General features: G+C 37.7%; 1 pseudogene; it reads right to left on the reverse strand.

Moving 5' to 3' along the window:
• Nucleotides 1-706: 706 nt before the first annotated feature.
• Nucleotides 707-24,406, reverse strand: LOC133711850 (1-aminocyclopropane-1-carboxylate oxidase homolog 1-like; annotated as a pseudogene).

The following is a 24,406-nucleotide window of genomic DNA, read 5'->3' on the forward strand; positions in this document are numbered from 1 at the left end:
TCAGCCAATCCGAATCCCTGACTCCACTAGTCAAATTCACCCAAACACCAGAAAAAATCACATCATTCCCAAATTACCCAAAAAAAAATTCAAGGGCTTTAAACCCTGACAAATAACCCAAACACAAATCAAAAAAATAAATGGGTCATCTACCTATTTAAATCCCAAAGGCTGGAACTACATGTGGTTTGATCCCGCAAGGGTATGTAGGCAATCTGGAATCAAATGATCTAGATGCAACCGCATCCTAAACACTATTCCTATTCCAAAAATCCAAGCCTTCCAACGGGTCATTCACTCATTGGAACTCTTGAACTACGAGTGGCTTGATCCCTTCCCGGGTACGTAGGCAACCCATTCTAAAATTCGGGTGCAGCCGCAAAAACAAACAACCACACACTGGTTTCTTTATAAATGGAATCAAAGGGTGTTCCCTTGTAACAAGGGATTGTAATTAAGAGACACATTCTGTCTTGAATGGGTCGAACCCGAAATAATTAAAACTCTGTTCTGTTAATGAATACGAGTGAAATTATGTTGGGTGACATTTTACACTTTTAACTCAACAGGTACATACAAATTCATTTCGGTTAACAAATGTCTTTCCTAGATCTACATTGATTGACAAATTAATTAAGTACTTATCCATCACCACTTTCTTCAGAAACAGAGGAGCCAAAATATAAGTTGATCGATGAACACCAACTCATAGTTTGAAATGCTCTAATGGAGATATCTTTCTTTCTTTGGAGAAGTAGTACGCCAAATAATCCTTAATATCAACTTCTTGGTAGATTTGCGGATTTTCTTCAGATAAGAGCTCCTTGATTGGCCCGTAAACTTTTGAATTCTCTCCATAAACATATGGCCTGAAAAAGCTTGCCACATAAATTCTTGGCCCTACATTCTTCGCTCTAACTCTGTGATCCACACTAATAAACTTGTCATTTGTGATGAGCTGCACGAAATCTAGCAACACTAAGATATCTTCTCTCGATATAAAATCCATAAACATTACGATTCAATTATGTAAGTCTGATAACATAACACATCAAACCATACGAAAAGATGACCAAAACAATTAAGTTACAGCTACTTATGAATATAATGGACTTGCCTGCAAAAGGTCTCCAACGTTGACAACTAGAGCTCCTTCCGTGGGAGGCACGTTAACCCACTGATTCTCATACAAAACTTGGAGACCACCCACTTGATCTTGCAAAAGAATGGTGATGAAGCTACCATCCGTGTGCTTGCTGGAGCCCAAAGTCAGCTCTGGTTCAGGGCATGCTGGGTAGTAGTGACCAAAAAGAAGCAGCCCCTCGGCACAATTCATGTCTTTAATATTGGCGTGAGTCATGCCATGTAATTAGGATTGTGAATATTGTGTATTATTAGAATTATTCTGTTGTAATTAGTTTCCTAATAGGTCTTGATGTATCTTGTATATATACTCCGTTCTTAGAGAAGGTAATTATTCAGAAAATCTCAAGTCTCTTGTTCCTTTGTTCTACTTGACTTGGTATCAAAGCCGAGATCCATTCGGACTCGCTGGTACTATTTGGTTTCCGTTGCGGAGAAAAACAACCCTAGAATTAATCTTGTTCCTTTGTCCTTTTGTTTGAACACAAGTAATCTTTTGTTTCTCTGGTCCCTTTGTTTCTCGCTGGTCCATCCAGTTTGTTATTGGTCCTTTGTCCTTTTGCATCAAATTGTTATTGGTCGTTTGCCCTTTGCATCAAACTATAATTAACCTTGGTTTCCCTTGGAGGCGTCCTGCATCAACGAAACAAGTCTGCATCAACGTTCCTGTGTTTTGTTACGTTTTGTTCTACATTTTGGATACATGTTTTTTGGAAAAACGTTGCTGGTCTTTTTTGGTTTGTTAATTCGGGTATTTGAAGGAAAAAAAAATGGTGGATTTGACTATTACCGATGGGAATAATATATGGAGGATCTCAGAGTGGAGGGGCTAACTCTGTGGCCCATGAGGTTGTGATTGTTCAGAATGTGACAGATAATTCAAGTTTTGGTGTAAAGCTCGACGACACCAATTATTAGTTATGGCAGAGGCTTATGAAGATCCATATTCAGGGGATTGGAAAGTGGAGTTATGTTACCGGTAGTGCAGCAAGACCTGTTGCAGGACCAAAAGCCGATGAATGGGATACGGCAAATACAAATGTGATGGGAATTCTTCTCAAAGCTATGACTCCGGAGGTAATGAGATTATTTGCTAACTATGATTCTCCCAAAGCCATTTGGGATTCTGTTGCTGCTACATATTATGATGGGAGTGACTTTGCTCGTGTTCATGAATTGAATGTCAAAGCTTTCAAAATAACTCAAAGTGGACAGCCTGTTGCAACATTTTATGCAAATTTGAAGACAATTTGGCAGGAGCTTGATTAGCGAAATCCTAATCCTATGACTTGTGAAGCTGATATTAATTCCTATCGGACTGAGCAGGACAAGATGTGTTTCCATATTTTTCTTGCTGGCCTGGATCCTCATTTTGAAGGGGCAAAGAATGATTTATTGCGTCTTGCAACCCCACCTACATTGGAACAAGCTTTTGCCTATATCCGAAGAGATGAAGGTAATAAGGCTGCCGCTCAGAACCTTCATACTGAAATTTATGGTTTAGCAATCCATGCTACACCTCCACCTCAACCTTAGATTGGGAATTCTACCCTAGTTCCATCTCAGAGTCAGTATCAACCACGGAATCAGGGATATTAGCAGAATCAGAATTATAACCAAATGACTTGCAACTATTGTAAGGAAGTTGGCCATTTTAAGAATCAATGTCCTAAGTTGCAAAGGTTTATTTACAACAACTCTGGTTGGAGAGGAGGCAATAATACTAGAGGACGTGGAGGACGTGGTGGTGGTCAAAGAGGCAAAGCAGCAGTCCAATGGGGCCAGAACCTGACTTCTATGGCATTGCAAGTGATAGACTATTTCTATACACCTAAATAGATGCACAAAAATGTCTATAATTTAACCCTACAAGAGTGTCGAAAATAGTATAGGTAAGTAGGGATCGTTCCCGCAAGAGATTGTGGTCTAATCACTAATCTAAAGACTCAAAACAAAATAAATCCTAACCTGTTCAGTTAGAAAGATCTGACTAGCAGACAACTCTAAACTACTCTAAATGTCACGAAAATTTACAGACAGACTCTAGACATGATAAACTAACTACTGAAAAAGTTTGATAATTTTTGGAGGTGTTTTGGTTGACGAACTAATTAAACAAAAACGAAACACTAAATGACTCCGAAAATAAAAAGACTTGATTCAGGGTTTTGAAAATCAAAGATAAAACAAGTTAGAGGAATTGCATCCACCACCAATCAATCAAGTAAACTAATCATGCATGTTCAACCTAATTTCATTTATTTATGGATGAAGATGCTCAAGTTAATCCAACGCCTTAATTAACCTATTGTTTTTCCTTACATGTATGCTAGGTGAGAGATGCTCTACACCTAACCTATTTTCTAAAATGCAACCTAGGTTGACGCAACTCTAGATTTAACACAAAGAAATCATTACGCAATAGAAAAACGAGACATCACAAGGCATCTTGAGTACGACTCGTCTCAATTAACCTAGGAACCTAATCACTTGCTTTATAGACAATTTACTACTCTAGAACTCTCAACGAAACCCTCGAAGCAAGGCACAGGCAATGATCATTCTTAGCAATAGAATCCTAAACATGCAATCTAAGTTGCGCACCAAAGAAAACATGCAAATGAATCATCAATGTGAAGATATAAATTAGGTTCTCATCCAATAGATAAACAAAACTAATTGAAAATCATAACAAGTTTACAATCATGATTTGGGGCTTCAACAACCCCTAACTAAAGAGTTAGTTTCTCATAGAAAGAAAAACAAAAACAAGCTAAAGAGAAAAATAAGAAGTTGTAGGAGAGAGGAAAGAGAGGAATAGAGAAGAGAGGAGAGAAGAGATCGAAGAGAGAAGAGGAGAGAGAAGAGGAGAGCTTTTCAGATTTGCACAGCCCTTTTATATTGCTCCTTGAGTCCTCTTTCATTCCTTTTTGGTTTGAGACTCCTTGAATTGTAGAGAAAGGCAACTTCCTGATTCTCTATTTGATTTAGGATTCCCCACACTTTGTCCAATGAGAATTTGCCATATCATCATCAATATTTTCTGAATATATATTTCCTTAATTTGCTGCGTCATCTCCATGGATTGGGCTCCTCGATTCATCAAGGTCACTTGCTAGGGCCAGAACTTCAAGCTTTTCCTTATTTGCACATCTTTCCTCCATATTATCTCCTTTTTGTATATTTGCTCCGAAAAACCTAATAAACATAAAAGTAAATAAATAAAGGGAAAATAAAATAAACTAACAAAGATTAATATAGGGATTAACATTATAAATGTTGCATAAAATGCTCCTATCAGCAGGGCAAGATCCCTCAAAGGGTAATGTTTCCTTAACTCGAGGTAAAATTGGTGTTGCTTTACATGTTTCTGACTTTACTGGTCACTACATGGATAATTGATTCTGGTTCGTCTGACCATATGACCTATGATAAGTCCTTCTTTATGTCTATGTCATCTCCTTCTATATCCCATGTCTCTAATGTGAATGGTGCGTCTTTTCCTGTCTTAGATATTGGGTCTGTTCAGGTTACACCATCCATTGTATTGCATGATGTGCTTTATGTACCCTCATTGTCTTATCATCTTTTGTCTGTCTCCCAGTTGGAGTCACAAAATAAGTGCTCTGTAACCTTTTATCCGATATATGTTGTTTTTCAGAATCTATGCACCAGGGTGATAGCAGGGTTCTTTGCCAAGTGAATTACACTTTGACTATCACTGTGCAATGCACAATTCTCTTGCTTTTTACCCAATTCCTCCAACAGACCCTTTAGCTACACCATCTCCTTAATTACCAGCCTCTGAGACTGCTACATACTTGAACTCCGTTGTAGACAGGGCCACTTGCCCTTGCAAATTTGAGACCCAAGATACGGCAGTACCACCCATAGTATATACATAACCAGTAGTACTCCGACAAGTATCATGATCTCCTGCCAAGTCTGCATCAACATATCCTTGTAGTTCAGCACTACCTCTCTTGAAACAAAGAGACATATCAGTAGTACCCCGACGATACCTCATGATCCACTTCACAGCCTCCCAATGTTGCTTTCCCGGATTACTCGTGTACCTACTCACAACTCCAACTGCATAAGCAATGTCGGGTCTAGTACACACCATAGCATACATTAAGCATCCAACTGCCGATGCATAAGGTACATTCTTCATATATTCTTTCTCTTTTTCACTCTTGGGTCATTGTTCCTTGGAAAATTTAAAGTGAGCCACCAACGGTGTTCCTACAGCCTTTGATTCATCCATATTGAATCGCTTAAGCACCTTCTCAACATACTCCGCTTGTGAAAGCTTCAGAGTACCGGCCACTTTATCATGGATAATCTTTATACCTAAGATTTTCTTCGCCTCACCCAAATCCTTCATCGCGAACTGGTTTGACATCTCTCTCTTCAACTTTTCAATCTCATTGAAGTTTTCCCCAGCTATCAACATATCATCCACATACAGTAAAAGAATGATATAAGATTTGTCAAAACTCTTGAAGTAACAACAGTGATCGGATTGACATCTTGTGTAGCCACTCCCACACATAAAAGCATCAAACTTCTTGTACCACTGTCTTGGGGCTTGTTTCAAGCCATAAAGGCTCTTTTGAAGTTTGCATACCAAGTCTTCCTTACCAGGTGCTATAAAACCTTGTGGTTGCTTCATGTATATGACCTCCTTCAAATCACCATAAAGAAAAACAGTCTTGACGTCTAGCTGCTCCAAATACAGACCTTCAGCTTCCACTAAACCAAGCACCACCTGGATTGTGGTATGTTTCACAACTGGCGAAAAGATCTCATCAAAATCAATTCCCTCCCTTTGCTGAAAGCCTTTCACAACCAACCTTGCCTTGTAACGTTTTCTCCCATCAACTTCTTGCTAAATCTTGTAAATCCACTTGTTATGCAATGCTTTCTTACTTGTTGGTAACTTAGCTAACTCCCAAGTATTGTTGGACATGAGAGAGTCCATCTTATCTTGCATGGCACCCTCACACTTAGCAGAATCTTTATGTTACATTGCCTCATCATAACTCACGGGTTCACCACAGTCAATTAACAGCAAATAGTTAGCACAAGGTGAGTATCTATCAGCTGGTATTCCTTTAGTGCTTCTTGACGATACTCTTGGCACAAAAGGAGGTGTCACTGGCTCATCACTAGGAACTTGTTCTTGAGGTTGTGCGACCTCAGGAGCTTCTTGTTGTTGTCATTCCTCCCCATGATTTCCCTTAGACACATCTTCATTGGACAATTCTTCCAACCTTGCAAACTGCTGATCTTTTCTTACAGGACTTTTAGGCTTTGCTGCTTGCCTATTCTTGTACATCACCTCTTCATTAAAGATGACATTCCTGCTCCTTACAACTTTTTTATTCTGCATATCCCAAAACCTATAGCCGAGCTCGTCACAGCCATAGCCTATGAATATGCACTTTTGAGACTTGGGATCCAACTTGCTTCTCGCACCGGACTCAATGTGAACATATGCCACGCAACCAAACACTCTTAAATGCGATAGGCCTATCTCTTTTCCACTCCATTTTTCCTCAGGTAGGAGATGATTCAATGATACTGATGGTCCACAGTTAATTAAGTAAGCAGCAGTATTAACCGCATCAGCCTAAAACATGTCTGGAAATCCTGCATATATCCTCATACTCCTTGCGCGCTCATTCAGAGTCCTATTCATGCGTTCAGCCACTCCATTCTGCTGTGGAGTTCCGGGAATTGTCTTCTCCATCCTAATCCCATTCTCTGCACAATATACTCTTTGAAATCATTACCACAGTATTCACCTCCATTATCTGACCTCAGACATTTGATCTTCGACCCGGTCTCATTCTCTACGATCGCCTTCCACTTCTTGAAAGTATCAAATACTTCCCATTTATTTTTCAAGAAATAAACCCATACTTTCCTTGTGGAGTCATCAATATAAGTCACATAGTACTTTGAGCCACCTAACGAAAGCTCCGGTGCAGGTCCCCACACGTCAGTATGAACCAACTCCAGTTTTGTATCTTTTGGCGCCTTGCCACCCTTTGAGAAACTAAAAACCTTTTGCTTCCCAAATATGCAGTCTTCACAAAGCCCAATCTTCACTGAGTCCACGCCATGTAGTTTACCCTTCAACTGAAGTACGCCCATACCTTTCTCACTGATGTGCCCAAGTCTACGATGCCATAAGTATGCATCTTCATTTTTCTCAACGATCGTAGTGCCTTCATTGCTCTCAATAATAGCAACAATATTCAAGGTCGTATAAAGTGTCCCTATCTTGATTCCACGAGCTAACACCATAGCTCCTTTACACACCTTCCACGTACCTTTCTCAAAGGTAGTGCGACATCTTTCATCATCCAACTGACCCACAGAGATCAAATTCCTCTTCAACCGCGGTATGTGTCTAACATTGGTCAAGGTCCATGTTCCACCATTTGTTAGTGAAATCTTCACATCACCCTTTCCCACAATCTCCAAGGCTCCACCATCAGCAAGAAACACTTTGCCAAAATTACCATGTCGGTAATTCACTATGAGCTCTTGTTGTGAAGTTGAGTGAAATGACGCTCCAGAGTCTACGATCCATGACTCCAATGGTGCTTCAGTAATGCTTAGTACAAGTGCATCCGAATCAAACTCAGTTGTGTTTGCCATCTTCATTGTCTCCTTCCACTGGTTACAGTCTCTCTTGACATGTCCAGATTTCCCACAATGCAAACACGCATCGGACCACTTTCCTGACTTGGACACGCTTCGGCCTTTTCCTGGTGCCCTAGACTTGGTCCTTCCATGATTGTTGTTTGAGTTCTTGTTGAACGTTCTACCTCTATTTTCTATAGAGAGCGCAGAACTTGAAGGATCTTCAAGGTTATTTTGTCTTCGCGTCTATTCATTCAGAAGAATGTTACGCACATCATTAAACTTCAGTTCTTCGTAGTCCCAGCTCCACTACAAATTGAGTTCACAGTCACATCCCAATCCGAAGGCATGGAAGTCAACAACACCAAAGCTTTGATGTGTTCGTCGAATTTAACATCCACTGATGCTAGTTGCTCGATAATATCACCAACTATCCCAACTTGCTGGCGAATAGATATACCCTTATCCATCTTCAAAGTGAACAACCGCCTCATCAAGTACAACTGTTGAACGGCATTTGGCTTCTCATACATGTTGGACAAACTATCCATCATCCCTTTCAACATAGTCTTCTTGATAACAAATCGCCGTACATCATTCGAAAGCGATAGTCGAACGGCTCCAAAGGCCATCCTATATATCCATCTCAACAAATTCTTCCTCCTTCATATCTTTTGGGAGCTTGCCCTCTAAAGTCTTAGCAAGCTTCTTCATATTCAAGTAGTCCTCGATCTGTGACCTCCATAGGCTAAGGTCATTACCGTCGAACTTATCGACCCTCTTCGCAACATCTTCTATGCTCATTGTTTCCACTCTAGAGCCTAAGCTCTGATACCACTTTGTTAGGAATTCGACCTAGAATTCCTCTTGCAGAAGCAAACAAGTGCAAAACAATATAGATAAACGATCGAGAAAACAAACACGAACTTGTTAATGAGGTTCAGCAAAGAACTTTGCCTACGTCCCTGGGCTGCTTGGGTTTCACTATAGAAGAAGAAGAATACAAGAGTCTCTCACAAGAAGTTCTCACCAACTCTCAAGACCTCACTTGCTCTCTCTGTTTAATGCTTCAAAGACTTGATCTACTACTACAACCTATGCCCCTATTTATAGATATCTAACCAGACCTTATAAGACATTGGAAACCTATTCCCAATAGAAACCATTACCAAGTAGGATTATGTAAGCAGGTAGGAAACAATCAAAACTCCTCTTTGATCAAGGATTAACAAATCCTTATCCTATGTGGAATCGGATCCACACACCCAACTAGTTGTTCCGTTGTATTTCCATCGGGAAGGGAAATTAAGATTCTTACTAATGTGTTTGGTAATAGTAAGGAATGGAATCAATAACTAATAGTATAATTAAAGAAAATTGGTATTTATTTTTTTATAGAATTATTTTAGTCATACAAATAGTATAATAAATGTTAGAAAAATGTAATAAATGCTGGGAAATGAGAAAGGAAAATGGTTCCTTAGGAGAATGGAAGGATTCATTTTCCTTCCTATTTTCCCTTGCAAGAGGAACCATTTTTCTAACCTTGCACTTACCAAACACAGGAAAGTAAGCACTTTCCCTTTCCCCTGCTTAAAATCAAACAAACGAGGCCTAAAGACAACAATAATTCAATGTGTTATAATAAGTAAATTTTATTTTATTTTATTGATAAGGACAATCATCCATAACATTACACTAACCCCACATGCACTTAAAACTTTAACCAGTGCTGCAAACTCATGGCCACCCTCTCTCTCTTCTTCCTGTCTTTTCTAACTTTCTCCAATTTCTAGTTTCATGACTGTTATTATTCGTTTTTCATCTATCTTTTGAAGTGTGTGGATGTAAGCTATCTATTAGTTTTTCGGAAATAATGTAATAGTTGATAATCTTCACCATTGTTGTAGTTGAAATATTTTTAAAGGCTAGGGGATTAAATTCTTATGCCACATCATAAACTCTATCTTGAAAAGCCATACTATTCCACAAAACAAAACAATCGGTTGCCCGCAATAGAATACCCTCTCATCATCTCGATATATCAACAACTCTGCATCATCTTTTCTAAACATAGGAAATCCTTGTCAATCACTTGGCCAACAAGTATATATCTCAATCATAAGTTCATATCCCTCAAAATATAACAAGTAGTATATGCAATTATGCAGTAGTAATGGTTGTATGTTCACAGAGTAGTGCCGCGGTGCTCCTCTCTTTCCAAGTTCAACCTTCAAAGCTTGACATGAGACAAGCCAGATTTACCATCGAGGCCTTTCTGGTTGCGGTACGCAACATAGTCCCTCACAGTAGTAGTCTCCCTGTACTTTGGAGGATTGTCTTCTGATAGTAACTCCTTGATAGGTCCATAAAGCTTTGTCGATGGCAGCATTCCTGTGCAGAAAAAGCTCGCAACGGAAATCCTTGGACCTCTATGGTTTGCCAGTACCCTGTGCTCTACACTCTTGAATCTGTCATTTGATATAAGCTGCATGTAACCTCAAAAGATCGAATTCTATGATCAATAAAACAGAACTCAAAATTGGAGAGTTCAAATTGTTACTTTAGATTGTCGATCAAAAAGGTAAAGAAGAATCAGACTGCTACTTGCCTGAAGAAGATCGCCAATGTTAACCACTAGAGCCCCAGTCACAGGAGGAACATCAATCCACTTGTTCTGATGAAGAACCTGTAGACCACCGATATGATCTTACAAAAGGACTGTGAGGAAGCCACCGTCCGCATGCTTGCTTGTGCCTAAAGTTAGTTCCGGTTGTGGACAAGCAGGATAGTAATGGCCTAAAACCAGAAGCCCCTCACCACAATCTATGTCATTCAAGTGACTTGGCTCGAGTCCAAGAGCCTCGGACAACAAATCAAACAAGATCTTCCCCAACTTCATTAGTTCCTTCGAGTAGTCAGCAATTTCGTCTCTATAAAGTTAATTCTCAAAATGATTAAAATGATCATGTCATCCAATTCATCAAGAAGTACTTTCGTTCAGAATCAAGCTACTATCATATATAAACTTACCAATTAATTCTATAGGTAACACATACCTGCATACACTACTAGCAAAAAGAGCAACCCACACAGATTTTTAATACACTGACTTTCACACTGATAAAAAATCAGTGGGTTTTAACTTGTAGATACAGATATCCGTGTGAAATTAATGATTTGGTCCTACATACAACATGCTCACACTATTACTCACTGAAATCAGTGTGGCTAGACTTTCTCACAGATATCTGTATGTACAAAATATTTAACTTATACTGATTTCTGTGTGAATTATTTATACACAGATATCTCTTAGTAATAACAAAATTATAATCTGCAAAATAATTTTATTTTCCACAGAATTCTTTAACAATGAATTTTCACACTGTCATCCGTGTGAATGTTAAAATGACACTGATATATGTATGTTGTTTGACACAGTTATCTGTAGCAATTGCTACTTTCTCACTGACATCTGTGTTAACGTTTGTTAAAAGTGACATGTTTACATCGCACACGGATATCCATTTGTCTTATTGTTGTAATACACACAGATATCAGTGTGGATTGATGATTAAAATGATCAGAAATATTCTCCCTCATCTTTGCAAGTTTATTCAGATTAGGGACTAAACGATTTTTATCGAGCTATTTACCATTAAGGTAAAGTCAAATGGTCAAATGACCATGCGCAAAATGGGGGGACTGGAAACCCGTGCGGCCACAATCAAAACACGAAGAGGAACTGAAATTAAACATTAGACATTAAATTTGTAATTAATTACGAGAATGCCACCCCATCTATTTCTTTCCCTTTGTACCGAACTACCAACTCATTAATGCTAGCCAGTTGACTATTATTATCAGTATTACGAGTTTATCATTGTTCTACAAAAAGAACTCAATTGAATCTCTGTATTCTGCTTTAGAACTAACTAGAAACTTACTGAGGGCCAGTAACATATTGAGAGAATTAGTTGTTTCATTTTTGTGGCCGCACTTCATTTCAACACTAATTTTTTGCTTAAACTGCATTATTAGAAAATACAATGTCCATAATAGATTTAAACTGTGACAGATAGACTACTGCTATTGAGGCAGAGCCATGATTATGATATTGCTACTGATGTTCAATAACAATAATAAAACCATAAATTTCAAAATAACATAAATTTTCTCAAAGTGCAACAAAAAGTATTTTGCTAACCGACGGTAGTAATAAAATGGATACTGCTACTGATCGTTAGTAGCAATGAGAAACTTTGTCTAGCTACTACCAAATACAAATCAAAGGAAGTAAAGAAAAGGACCCAAAAGGAAAATAAGAATCCATAAATGAATCTTAAACAAAGTAACCAACGAAAATCAACAAGATGAATTGTGGAGTGTTAGAAGCTTATAAGAAATATTTTTTCTCACTCAAGAATAAAAGCTAAATTGCTGCTGAGACGCAATATATTTACGATGGCTACTAAGAGTCTTTCGACAATGCTACTGACAGTTAGTAACTGGTATTTTTATTGAGTAAGTGCACTTACAAACATTGATACTCACTCTCACTATACTCATTAATGTTATTACTGACCGTCAGTATACTTACTAACATTGTTACTGACCGTCAGTATACTTACTAAAAACAATAACAAAAAAAGGATTTTGAATAAGTATAATCAAAGCTCTAATTGTAATTAAAATTAAGCTTCTATAGAAATGACAATATCAAGGTTCCATTTATTATAAAAAGGTAAGTAAACTACTACAAGTTCCTCACAAATTGACTCAAAATAATGAAATTTCAAAATTCAGTTGTCCCACTAGGTCGACGCCAAAGACCATATTGAACAACCTCATCCATGTGTTGGAAACCTCAATAGCAGCCTTGATCTGAATATATAACACAAGAAGAATAATCCTAAAGTGAGTACCTCCACAAGACTATATTCACAAATGTTACTGACCTTCAGTAACAAAGGGATTAGCTAATCAATACACCAGAATCTCAAAAATTCAACCACAAAAACTAAAAGTAAATGCTTCAAACATAACTGCTACACACAAACATTCACCAGTAACAACAATCACACAATTGTTACTAACATTCAATAACAAATCAAATATCATTACTGATGGTCAATAACAACTCAAACATGGCTACTGAGGTTCAATAACAATTCATATATGGTTACTAAAGTTCAATAGTAAATCAGATATGGCTATTGACGCTCAATAACAAATCAGATATGCTTACTGATTGTTAATAGCAAACCAGATATGCCTGTGAGGGTTAATAGCAAACCATACACGCCTATGTGGGTCTAGGTTTTGCTACTAAGGATCAGTAGGAATAAAATAATCCTATTGTAGGTCAGTAGGAACATGTCAATTGCTAATGAGGGTCAGTAGGGATTTAGTAAATAGCTAGAGTTCCTAAGAAATTTACCGTCATTATATGTAATGGTAATAAACTGTGTAATCTGAACAAAACATCTACCTCAGCCACTGGATACAAATTAAAATACCCTGCAAGAAGAGACTTGAATTAACCAATTGCTTCATGAAAACAGAACTGTGAAAACCTAAACACCAACGATTAAGTAAAATCAGATGTATTAAGTATTAACCAAGAAAAAGAACAATCAATTATATATATCAGCTAGCATTTGATTTCACACCATGAACATAATAAAAAGTAAGTTTGAATTAACAAGACAATCCACATGCAAAACAACCCATTGTGAATTTCAATAGAAATGGAATTGAAAAATTCAAAATACATAAAAACATACCTCAAAGTGGTAGATCTATAATTCAAAGTTCATGTATGAATGAAAACTTTAGATTCATCGCCTTGATTGATCTCAATCTCGATTAATCTCGATCCGAATATCGATACCGATCTAGATCTCTTCTCTCTCTAGCTTACAAATCAAACTTCATATTTGAGTGAGATTTTCAAATTCGTCTCCTTGATTGACCCGATCCAAATCTGTTCTCTGTTTCTCTCTCTCCACCTCTCTCTATTCTCTCTCTCTAGCTCTCTTTCTCTTTCCCTTTCCCTCTCTCTCTTTCTCCCTCTATCTCGTCTGTCTTCCTCATGTGTGTTAAGGGACATTTTCGTCAGTAAAAAATAAAGAATTTGGAAGCGTGTCTACATGAGCTTTATCAGCTCACCGCAAGGAAATAGGTCCCTTGGACTCTGCGTGTGGGAATTATTTGCATGAGATTGTAGTTATCAGTAATTTGCTATAATAATAATTATTAATTGCCATAAAGCTTATCACTATTGATTACCTCGAATTATATATTCTATACCCAATAAATTAAACAGTTACCCCTGTTAAGAGATAATGCATCTCTCTCTCTCTCATGGTTTCAGTCGATTCAAAAGGGATCTGGATCTCTCTCTCTCTCTCTCATGGTTGTAGTCGATTCAAAAGGGATCGATCTGGATCACGAGATCTGCTTCTTCAATTCAAAAGAAATTGGATCTCTTGGGGTTTGATCTTAAGAAGCTCGTCGGTGCTCATATTGGAAACGATCGGAGTGAGGACTAAGAAGAGGTGGTAAGTGGTTTTTCGGCTGAGGGATTCGAATGATTTGAGTGGATTTGCAAAATCGAGATCTGTATACATGAATATTCTACAAAAGGATCAAAAGCTTCTGCAGTACATCCAACAACACGGTCATGGAAGCTAGCGAGCTCTCCCCAAGCTTGCAGGCATGCCTTCGATTTGTTCCATCGATAAGGATTGTTGGTTTAGCACTATGCTAAAAAAGATCTCTAACATGTTGTAGTTACTAAGTTATATTGGACGATCTACTACTCGGATACCATGATATTTGATTTTTGGGTTACCATGTAGTATTTCCAAGAACTTGATGATATTTCTCTTAATATTGCAGGTCTTAACAGATGTGGTTAGAGCTGGGAAACAAGTATACTTCTTCAACGAATTTCCTCGATCTAGATGGGTTAACTGACAATGAGATCAAGAATTTCTGGAACACTCATTTGAAGAAAAAACTGATCTAGATGGGGATTGATCGGATGACTGTGATTATAATAATTAATCTTTAATACTGTATTATGTAAATTAAGAAAAACAAAAATGCCAAAAAATCTCCATAAACACAAATGGTAAAATTGATTAATTTACTTTTTAAGATTTCACTAGTTCACACAGATTTTAAGTACCAGATATTTTAATAGCATATTGGGTGCAGAGATGGGTCCCACAGAAAAATTCACACTGAGTTTTTAATCTGTGTGGAGAGAGCAAAGGCCACCCCCCTCAAATGGGACAGAAATTAAATGTGTGAGTGTAGGGTGGGTATTAGGCTTCCCACACAGATTTCAGTGACTATTAGAGTTTATATTCACTGATTTCAATCAGTGTGTATAGCTCTTTTTGCTAGTAGTGATACTTGGGGCAAGTCTTCTGGCTTTGTTGGAGTGGGAGCCATGTAACACATGAAAAGTGTCCCTCCAATTAGTTGACGATGCGCTATATAGATCAAAGTTGCTATTGTACTGCAAAGGCCTGCTGAAGTCATCGCGACTATAAAACTGTTTCTTCACCTCAGCGTCTTGATCATAAAATCCACGTACCCCATTTTTAATCTCCTCAAGAACAGCAACAGGTATTCCATGGTTGACTATCTGGAAGAAGCTGTTAGAATAAACATAATAGATAATTACCACTAGATACATTTTCAGAAAACTATTTACCAAAAACTCACTCTTTGTCATGAAGAGACCTTTATACCCCCACTCTTTTTCAAATTTCCTCTTTTGTTTATTCTAAAAGTATTATTGCGTTTTTGTTCCTACTATCTCTTATGTTTTATTTTGTTTCTTTGATGAAACGTGGTGGGCCCATCTCGAATTTATTTGTTTAAACATAACTGCAGTTGTTAGAATTCATCCTCTATTTCTAAAGGTAAACAGTACGTTTTACTATTCATCATTTCAATCGCTGATAGACTTGAATTAGTTGCTATCTGTAACACACTAGCAAAGAATTAAAGAAAGAAAGAGAAAAACTGAAAAAATTGAAACACCTTAGAGAAAATCTAAAAAGAGAAACTCCAGATTACTGGAATATCATCTTTAGAATCCAAGAAAGAATCTATAAAGTAGAAGAAGAGATTGAAAGTCTCTTATATATGCTTAAAGAGGAACAAAAACCTCTTGATTATTTGAGCATTGGTTACATCCGCAAATCACTGGTATCAGAGCTTGCAAAGAGCTCAGCAGGGGAATCGCCTATGGGGACAATTTCTGATTTAATAATAGAGAAACTGAATTCTCTATTAAAATCCTCTGATGAAAAATATCAGAACCTGCAGAAAGAATTATCTAGATGTCAAAACCATCTAGAAAAATTACCTGATATACTCCACTAATTAGAAAAATTGGAAAACAAATTGGATTATATCAAAGATCTTCCAAAAATGGAAGAAGAAAAACTAACAAGTGTTAGTAGAAAAATCAATGAACAACAAAAAACGCTGGATTCAATGAAAAATATACTGAAGGACAAGAAAGTGCCTACAGTAAAAACAAAGAAAGGTAATGGATTCAAACCATTAGAAAGACCAGAAAAGAATCCTGTTCCAAATATGATTTTTCTAGATCCATCAACTAGTATTCGGTATGAAAATCCGAAAGAAACTCGAGATGTTAACATGATGAGCATCTTCGGGAAAAAGAAAGGAGTACAACTCCTAAATACTGAAGAATTCGAATATAACGAAATCGAGCATGAGGTAAAAAACTCCTCAATTCCAAAGCTAGATTTCAAACAGATCTATAAAAGGGGAACATTTGACCTGATGGATAGCCATCATTTCAAATTATTGGAATTCACAACCCCCTCCACATCAGGAGAAACAGATCTTTTGATGATCACTCCTGCTGAAGTTGCCAGAGCAAGATCAAAAAATTATCAATTTATGCATATTGGAGCAGTCCAAGTAGGCATAAAACTTCTAGCTCGAGAAGGCATAAACTGTTCAGTTCTCTGTGTCTTACAAGACAATAGACTAACAGATTTTCAAGCTAGTCTGTTGGGAACACTTGAAGCATCTCTGTGCAACCAAGTGGCATATTTCAACTGCTTCCCAAATTTCTCTACCAGCTTGAAAGATGCAGCCCACTGTCTCCGACTGAGAGTCAAGACAGATGGCATATCTATGAAAAATGATATGCAAGAATTGGCGATAGTATACAGAATATACTATAAACTGATGAGCACCACCGTAGAGCCAAAGGCAAGGATATCGAATATCCCTGGTCTAACTACTGGGTTCCTCACTAGCCAGAATAACCATTCACAACAAATTCACAAAGTTACTTGGGATAAAGTGACTTTTCCTATTGAATGGAAGTTATCTGGTCCGAAGCTACCAGCAGAAAGTGCAAAAGCTAAAATTTATGAAAGCAGAAAGACTGGAGAAATCAGTCTAAATTTTGACAATCACAGAAAAAGTGATGTCTGTCCTGAGAATATCAGGATAAACAAAAATCTTCTCATAAGAAGCTATAGCACTAGAGAAACTAGTACTAGTGGCACGAAACCCACTATTGAAGAGCCAATTACTGAAGAAGACCTAGAAGCTGATCTAAACAGACCAGTTAATATGCTTAGAGCACAAAAGCTCTATGATCTTTATGAAGAAGCAGAATTCTGCGAAAACCCTGAACGATTAGAAAAACTAATCGAGGAAATGAAAAACTTCAATCCAGGAAAGGAAAGAAAACTCCTTCCCTACCAAGATGTTGAAATGGAAGAAGGAGAAAGCTCCAAAACTGTCATCACTAGAGAAAAGGGAAAGGTGAAACTCCCTATACAGAAAGCCCCTACGGGTAGAAATGGAGAAAGAAATTCTCAAAGGTTTGTCCCAGAAGATAAGATACCCAGAGTACCAATTTCTAACTATGGTATCTGGCTAAATTTAGATAAAGCTCTAGACAAGAGAAAAACTCTTGACCAATGGGTAGATAGTCTGATGATGGCATCTGCTCTTACCCTTGGAAAATTTAAAGCCCCTGATCTTCAGATGTACTTTGAAACTACTCTCACAGGAGTAGCTAAAAAGTATTATTTCTCTTTCAAAGAGACAGCCAGAGGAAAAGAATGGCTGGAAGACATCAAAGCTTCGAAATCTCCGTATGATTTTGCAGTACCCCTGTACGATCAGTTCTGTGGAGATCTTTCAAATCTGAGTGAAAAGGCTAAAGAAACGGCCAAATCAAATATCTATGCTCTCAAAATCTGTGACATGAGATATTTTGAAGAATACTTGAATGAATTTCAAGAATATTACTGTACAATTGGTGAGCTATAGAATACTGATTTAGTTAACTTGTTGCACAGAAAACTCCCTGAACCATGGAGAACAGCTGTGAGAGAAAGCATAGCTGAAAAACCAATTGAAAGATTTTCAGTTGGAGGAATTGCCGACAGAATCAGGCAATTACTAAAAGAACAATGTAAAGCCAATCTTAGAGCTAAGATGGCCAAGAAACAACTCAAAGGAGTTGAAAATTTATGTTATGGAATATTGGATGTGCCAACCAACTGGGGATGTCATGAATCCAAGTTTTACAAAACAAAGAAAGGAAAGTATTACTCTAAAAAATTCAAAAAGAGTAATCAGAGAAAAAATTGAAAATTCAAGAAAAGTTCCAATTACAAGAAACAACAGGATGAAGATCCAAAAAAGAAATTCTTCAAGAAAAAGAAGAATAGTCATCAACATAAACAACAACAACCCAACAAGAAAGCTTGCAGATGTTGGTTATGTAAAGCTGAAGGGCACTATGCCAATGAATGCCCGAAAAAGGCTAAAAGATCTACTAAAGCTCTCTTTGAAGAATATGAGCTCATAGTAGAATCTGCAAATATGAAAGGCTACGAAATTGCCTATTCTGATGATGAAGAAGACGACAGGTCAGTTTACTCTGCCTGGTCTGAAGAAGAAGATTCTTCTGAGTCTGAGACAGATTCTGAAGTAGAGTACTTCGAATCGAGACAAATGAATGTTTTGAAAATCAAAAACTGGGAAGAAAGCAAGACAGAATCGTTAATGTCTTCTTATCAGGTGAACCCTGGTACATTCGTTTGTGACTTCTGCTTATGTCATGAAAAGAATGGTCTCCCTATGTTTTGTGAAGAGTAAAAAAAGACTTACCACAAAGAATGCTTCATAGCTGAAGCAAGAAGAAAAACCAAGAATTGCCTTGTCAGCCAACTGGTTGAACAAGAATATGAAGAATATTTCTCTGAACAAAAAGAGAAAGAAGTAGAAACTTTGTTCCAAAAAATTATGGAACCATCTTCCTCAAAAAAGAAGGAAGAAATCATTGATGAAGAAAAAACCGATGAAAATTTAAATTTTGAAGTGGTCGAACCACCAGAAATTGTTCCAGAAGAATGCAAGCCATTCATTCCTAAGGAACAAGCTCAAGAAAATGAGCTTCAAAAATCAAAAGTCGTCTCTACGAGTAGATACAACAACTACATAGAGATTGGACTAAAATTCTCTGATCACAAAAAATATCATCTACATGCCTTTGTAGATAATGGATCAGGATTTACAGTTGCAAAAAGATTTGCAATTCCTGAAAAACTCTGGAAAGAAGAAAAGAAAACAGCTACTGGTGTTACTTTCGATGGAAGCCATCTCACCATGAATAAAGTAGCAAAAAATGTTCAGATCACCATTGGTGGAGGAACATTTATCATCCACAACGTCTGGCAATCTGAAGGCCAAGGCGCAGATTTCTTGTTGGGAAATGATTTCATTCTCCAACAGAGATTTATTCAGGATGAAGAAGCAATAGGCTTCAGGAAATGAGAACGGGTGTTCTGGGCTGATAGGCTTACTCAGGCCAAAAGTATTGTAGGTCCAAACTTTACTACACAATACCAGAGATCGCAACAGAATAGTGGTGATCTTACCCCCTACAAACCCAAATTTGAACCCATACTCCAAATCAAACAACAAGAAGAATTACTCGTTGAAGAATCTTCTGAATCTTCTGAAGAAGAAGAAGAAGAAACTAGTGAAGAAGAAGAAGCTAGTTTCATTCATGAGCATAACCTCAAGCACTTTCAGAATAAGCTTGAGTCTCAGAAAATTCCCACTCTTGAGAAAATTAAGAAACTACTCGAGCAAAACATCGATGTAGACCCCCAGAAGTTTTGGGAAAAAGACCCAGTGATCTGTGAATTGAGATTACATGACATGAATGCTATCTGTCATGTCAAAGCCATTCCTCAGTACAAAGAGGAAGACCAGAAAGAATTCAGAAAAGACATTGAAGATCTCTTGAACAAGAGATTAATTCAACCGTCCACTAGCCCTCATCATGCTCCAGCTTTCTACATGAGAAATCATGCAGAAAATCTAAGAGGAAAAGCTAGAATGGTAATTGACTACAGAGATGTCAACAAAAAGACTGTCAAAGACAGTTATCAAATTGCTCAAGTAAGAGTACTGATCAACCAGCTCAGAGGAGCTAAAGTCTTTTCAAAATTCGATGCAAAGTCGGGTTTCTGGCAAGTCAAAATGCATCCTGAGAGTGTACCTCTCACTGCATTTGGAACACCACAAGGACATTACGAATGGTTAGTGATGCCTTTTGGTTTAAAGCAAGCTCCCTCAATCTTCCAGAGAAAAATGGATAATATCTTCAAGCATGTTGCTGAGTTTTGCGTCGTCTACATAGATGACATTCTTGTCTTCTCCAAAAACAGAGAAGAACACATGAAACACCTCCACGAGGTTGTAAAGCTGATAGTTCAGTATGGAATCATCCTAGGTGAAAAGAAAATCTTCTTTATTCTTGATGAAGTTGATTTCCTAGGAATAAATATAAAAAATGGAGTGATAAAACTCCAACCTCATATCCTTGAGAAGATCTGGAAATTCCCAGATAGAATTCCTGATGCTAAGAGTCTAGAGAGATTCCTTGGTGTCATTAATTATGGGAGAGATTTTATCCCAAAAATATCAGGGTTAACAGCAATGTTATCTCCTAAAACAAGTTCCAAAAGAAAATGGAACTTCACTGAAGACGATGAAAAAATTGTGAAGCAGATAAAAAATCTCTGCAAAAACCTCCCTTCTCTTCAACAACCAGAAGAGAATGATGAAATTATCCTTCAAACAGATGCAAGCGATAATTATTGGTCTGGTGTGGTTCTGGCGAAAGCGCCTGGAACTAACATTGAAAAGATCTGTAAATTTTCTATTGGCAAGTTCAGCCCTGCAGAACTGAATTATACCACAGGGGAAAAAGAAATTTTGGCTGTTAAGAAAACAATTTTAAACTCTCCAGCTTTCCTTGGAAAACCCTTTACTGTCCGCACCGATTGTGCCAGAGTAAAGAATTTTTAAAATTTCAAACTTGATAAAGCTGCTGATAGAGGAAGACTAGCTAACTGGCAATTATTCCTTAACCAATATGATTATGTTGTTGAATTAATTGCAGGAAACAAGAACTATCTTCCAGACGCCTTAACAAGGGAATTAGCCATGTTCAGTAGAAGAAATGACGACGACGATGAAGGTCGCAATCCCAGAAGCAGAAGAGCTGGGAAAGAACATGAAACCAATGAGGATTCCAAAGAAAAAATCCTCAAGAGATTCCTGCTAAGTCCAAAAGGCTTAGCCACAACTGATCAATCCCAGGGTAAAGGATTGGCTAGCCCGTCTCAAACGGCAGACGGTAAAGGCTCATCAAGACCGTTGACGGCTGTTGCTTTGCCAAAAAGCAAACCTACTCCATCTGGAGTAATAAATGTTTTCAATTATGAACTTCGAACTTTCGAGACTCCTGTGTTCAGAACTGGCAGGAGATTAGTTTACCACCAGAAGGCAATTCTGGACAATCTTTTATTTGCCTTTCAGGAAAGAAGCAGTGGTCTAATGTTTCCAGCCCTCTTTGCATTAGCTGAAGAACTTTATGAGAATGCAAGACCACAGTTCGAAGAATCACAGCAGAGTGTTGTCAAGAAAGAAAAAATTCACTTCCTAGAAGATCCTGAAAGTGCTAGGGTCCCTATCATAGCACTCAAAGAATCAGACTGGCATGAATTCCATTGTCTGATAGGAAGCCATAATTCTGAAGATCGAGTTCCTCCAACCCTCTTCATCATTGCAGGACCTTATGTTGGAAGATACCTGATAAATGTTCAGAGTGAACATCTGCAAGAACACAAGCTTTGGCTTGTTGAAAATGGTTTTGTCCATAATCTGTGGACTAAAACTAATGATGATCTCAGAGGCTTGCCTCCAATCCTTGTCAACACAGTCAAAAACATAAGAAAAAATGACTGTACACTTCGCTTGAAGTTCAGATCCACCCCTCCGGAATGGGTCAAAAAGGCAAATGGTGAGGTTGAATATATTTCTCCATATCATTATGTGAGAATTATTCAAAGACAATATCTTCAGCCCGCCTGTGTTGGGTACAATGGCCAGCCAAACTCAAGCATCCCATGGATGAAGGCCATGGCCCTAGAATACATTAAGAAGATCATCTCTGAAGACATCAACAATACATTCCTGGCAGCAGGAGTAAAAACAATTATCACTGCTTACGATCATCCTGACGTAGTCAGCAGTGACATGTTCCTATCTCTCACCAGAAAAGAGATAGACTCTACAATGGCATGCATGTAGTGGGTAGAAAGACTCGAAACTGACAACCACTACAAAATGTATGTTGATACAGACGTCGAGGATAACGCAACAACAGTTAGAATGGCCCAGACAGATAACAACTCCTTTGTCTTTGGTCATAATTCAGAAACAGACGAGAACATGTGAAGCAGCAGGTGTAGAAAACACTGAAAGCACTTTTGGACTTTTCCCAAAGGTCGTTTTTGCTTTTCAAAAAGAAGAAGGTGAAAAACATTTCACCTAAAGGAATCTGCTTTTCCCCGTCCGACCTCCACCAACAGGAGCACTCAGGAAAGGAAGAAATCACTGAGTTGTTCTGTACATTTTGTGAATTTGAATTCTAGTTTGAGTTCCGCTCCCTATATAAGGAGCTTTAGGCTTCAGTTGTATTCATCAGAAAATTGAGCAGAAGAGTCTTCTCTCAAGAAGTAAGAAAGCCAAGTAGTAGTGTGCTCTTTCCTAAGTAGTATGCTTTCTGTTTTCAAGTAAGTATCCGCTCATTCTTATGGAGAGCTAAGCAGCTTTTGTTGTTTACCTAATAATGAGGCTCTGGATCTCTAGCATGTATTTATATTTGAATAAATAAAATCAGATGCCCATCTGTTTTATCAATTTGTTAGTTATGTTTATATAACATCTTAATAAACCTATCTGTCTGTTATTTACATCCTGTCTATCTTGCTAAAATTCTGAAGTTTTCGGTCTATTGTTTACCAGAAAGAAAAAACCCAGTTTTAAACCTAAGATTAAGACAAGCAGCAGTGATTCCGCCTGTTAAAGTAACCGTTAGGCAGGGAGCCGTTAGGTGAAAAACGTTGGCATGTTGAAGGCTAGTTTTGTTTTTTTTCTAAAAGCTTAAAACGAAGGTTGTTTCTAAAAGTCAACAAGAAAATAGAAAACCAAGGAGTAATTAGCACTTGATAATACCCTTTTTGTCTTTATAGGAAAAGTTTGGCCGCATGGGAACTACTCCCTTGGAATTGTAGTTGTTGGTAATTTGCCCTAAACATAATAGCCATAAGATCACCTCACAAAAGTATATAGATACAATTATATGAAATAGTGAACAAGAATTAAAATAGATCATGAGCCATAACCTGAATGGCCACTCAATCTAAGCCTAAGTCTTCTGCGCTTCTCTCATGTGGTATTCTCTTATGGGGCAAGAAAACTATATTACCGACGATCAGAGAGCACAGGGACCTAAGCCTTATATACAGCGTTAGATATTTTGTATCCTCCCATAAAAGAAACAGAATCATATTCCAATTAAACCTCTATAGATACATATCCATTTTGACTGACTAACTTAATAGCCAAGTCATATATTAGATTTCCTCTACTTTATTCATTCAGAATCCACATAAATAAAGTCTCTCAATGATTCTCTAATTGCTTATTCTACAAATAATAACAAGTTGTTGTGCCAAACGTGAACTTAGGATATGGTCCAAATATTCTTACAGAAGCCCCATGTCTCTGATGCTTCTCCAACTTTTGCAACAATCTCCTTCTGTTTTGTTGGATCGGAAAGGCCTCCGAGGTCAATGACTGGGATGCTGAATTGGATTTCTTCTGAATCAGAGGTATTGCTGATGTTGTACTGATCTGGTGGATGATGAAAAATTCGAGGAATCTCGGTTATACCAGCATCAACAAGGCCTTTGACACCCTTTTTTGTGTCATCAAAAGCTTTTAGTTCACTTTTCCAGTCATAATTGGTTGCTGCAACCTCATTTGTGTTGGTTAGCATCTTGGTCTGTGGCAAAGTAAGGTAGTAGATTTTTCAGACTGGATTAAAAGTACGCATAATAGATCGACCAGCAGATAAGATCATCTATAAAATGATTGAAATCAAAGCCATCCCAATAAACCTTGCTCTTTCAAGGTGATGCAAGATTTATTTTAA

The sequence above is a fragment of the Rosa rugosa genome, chromosome 5, assembly GCF_958449725.1.
Source record: "Rosa rugosa chromosome 5, drRosRugo1.1, whole genome shotgun sequence".
Classification (NCBI taxonomy): domain Eukaryota; kingdom Viridiplantae; phylum Streptophyta; class Magnoliopsida; order Rosales; family Rosaceae; genus Rosa; species Rosa rugosa.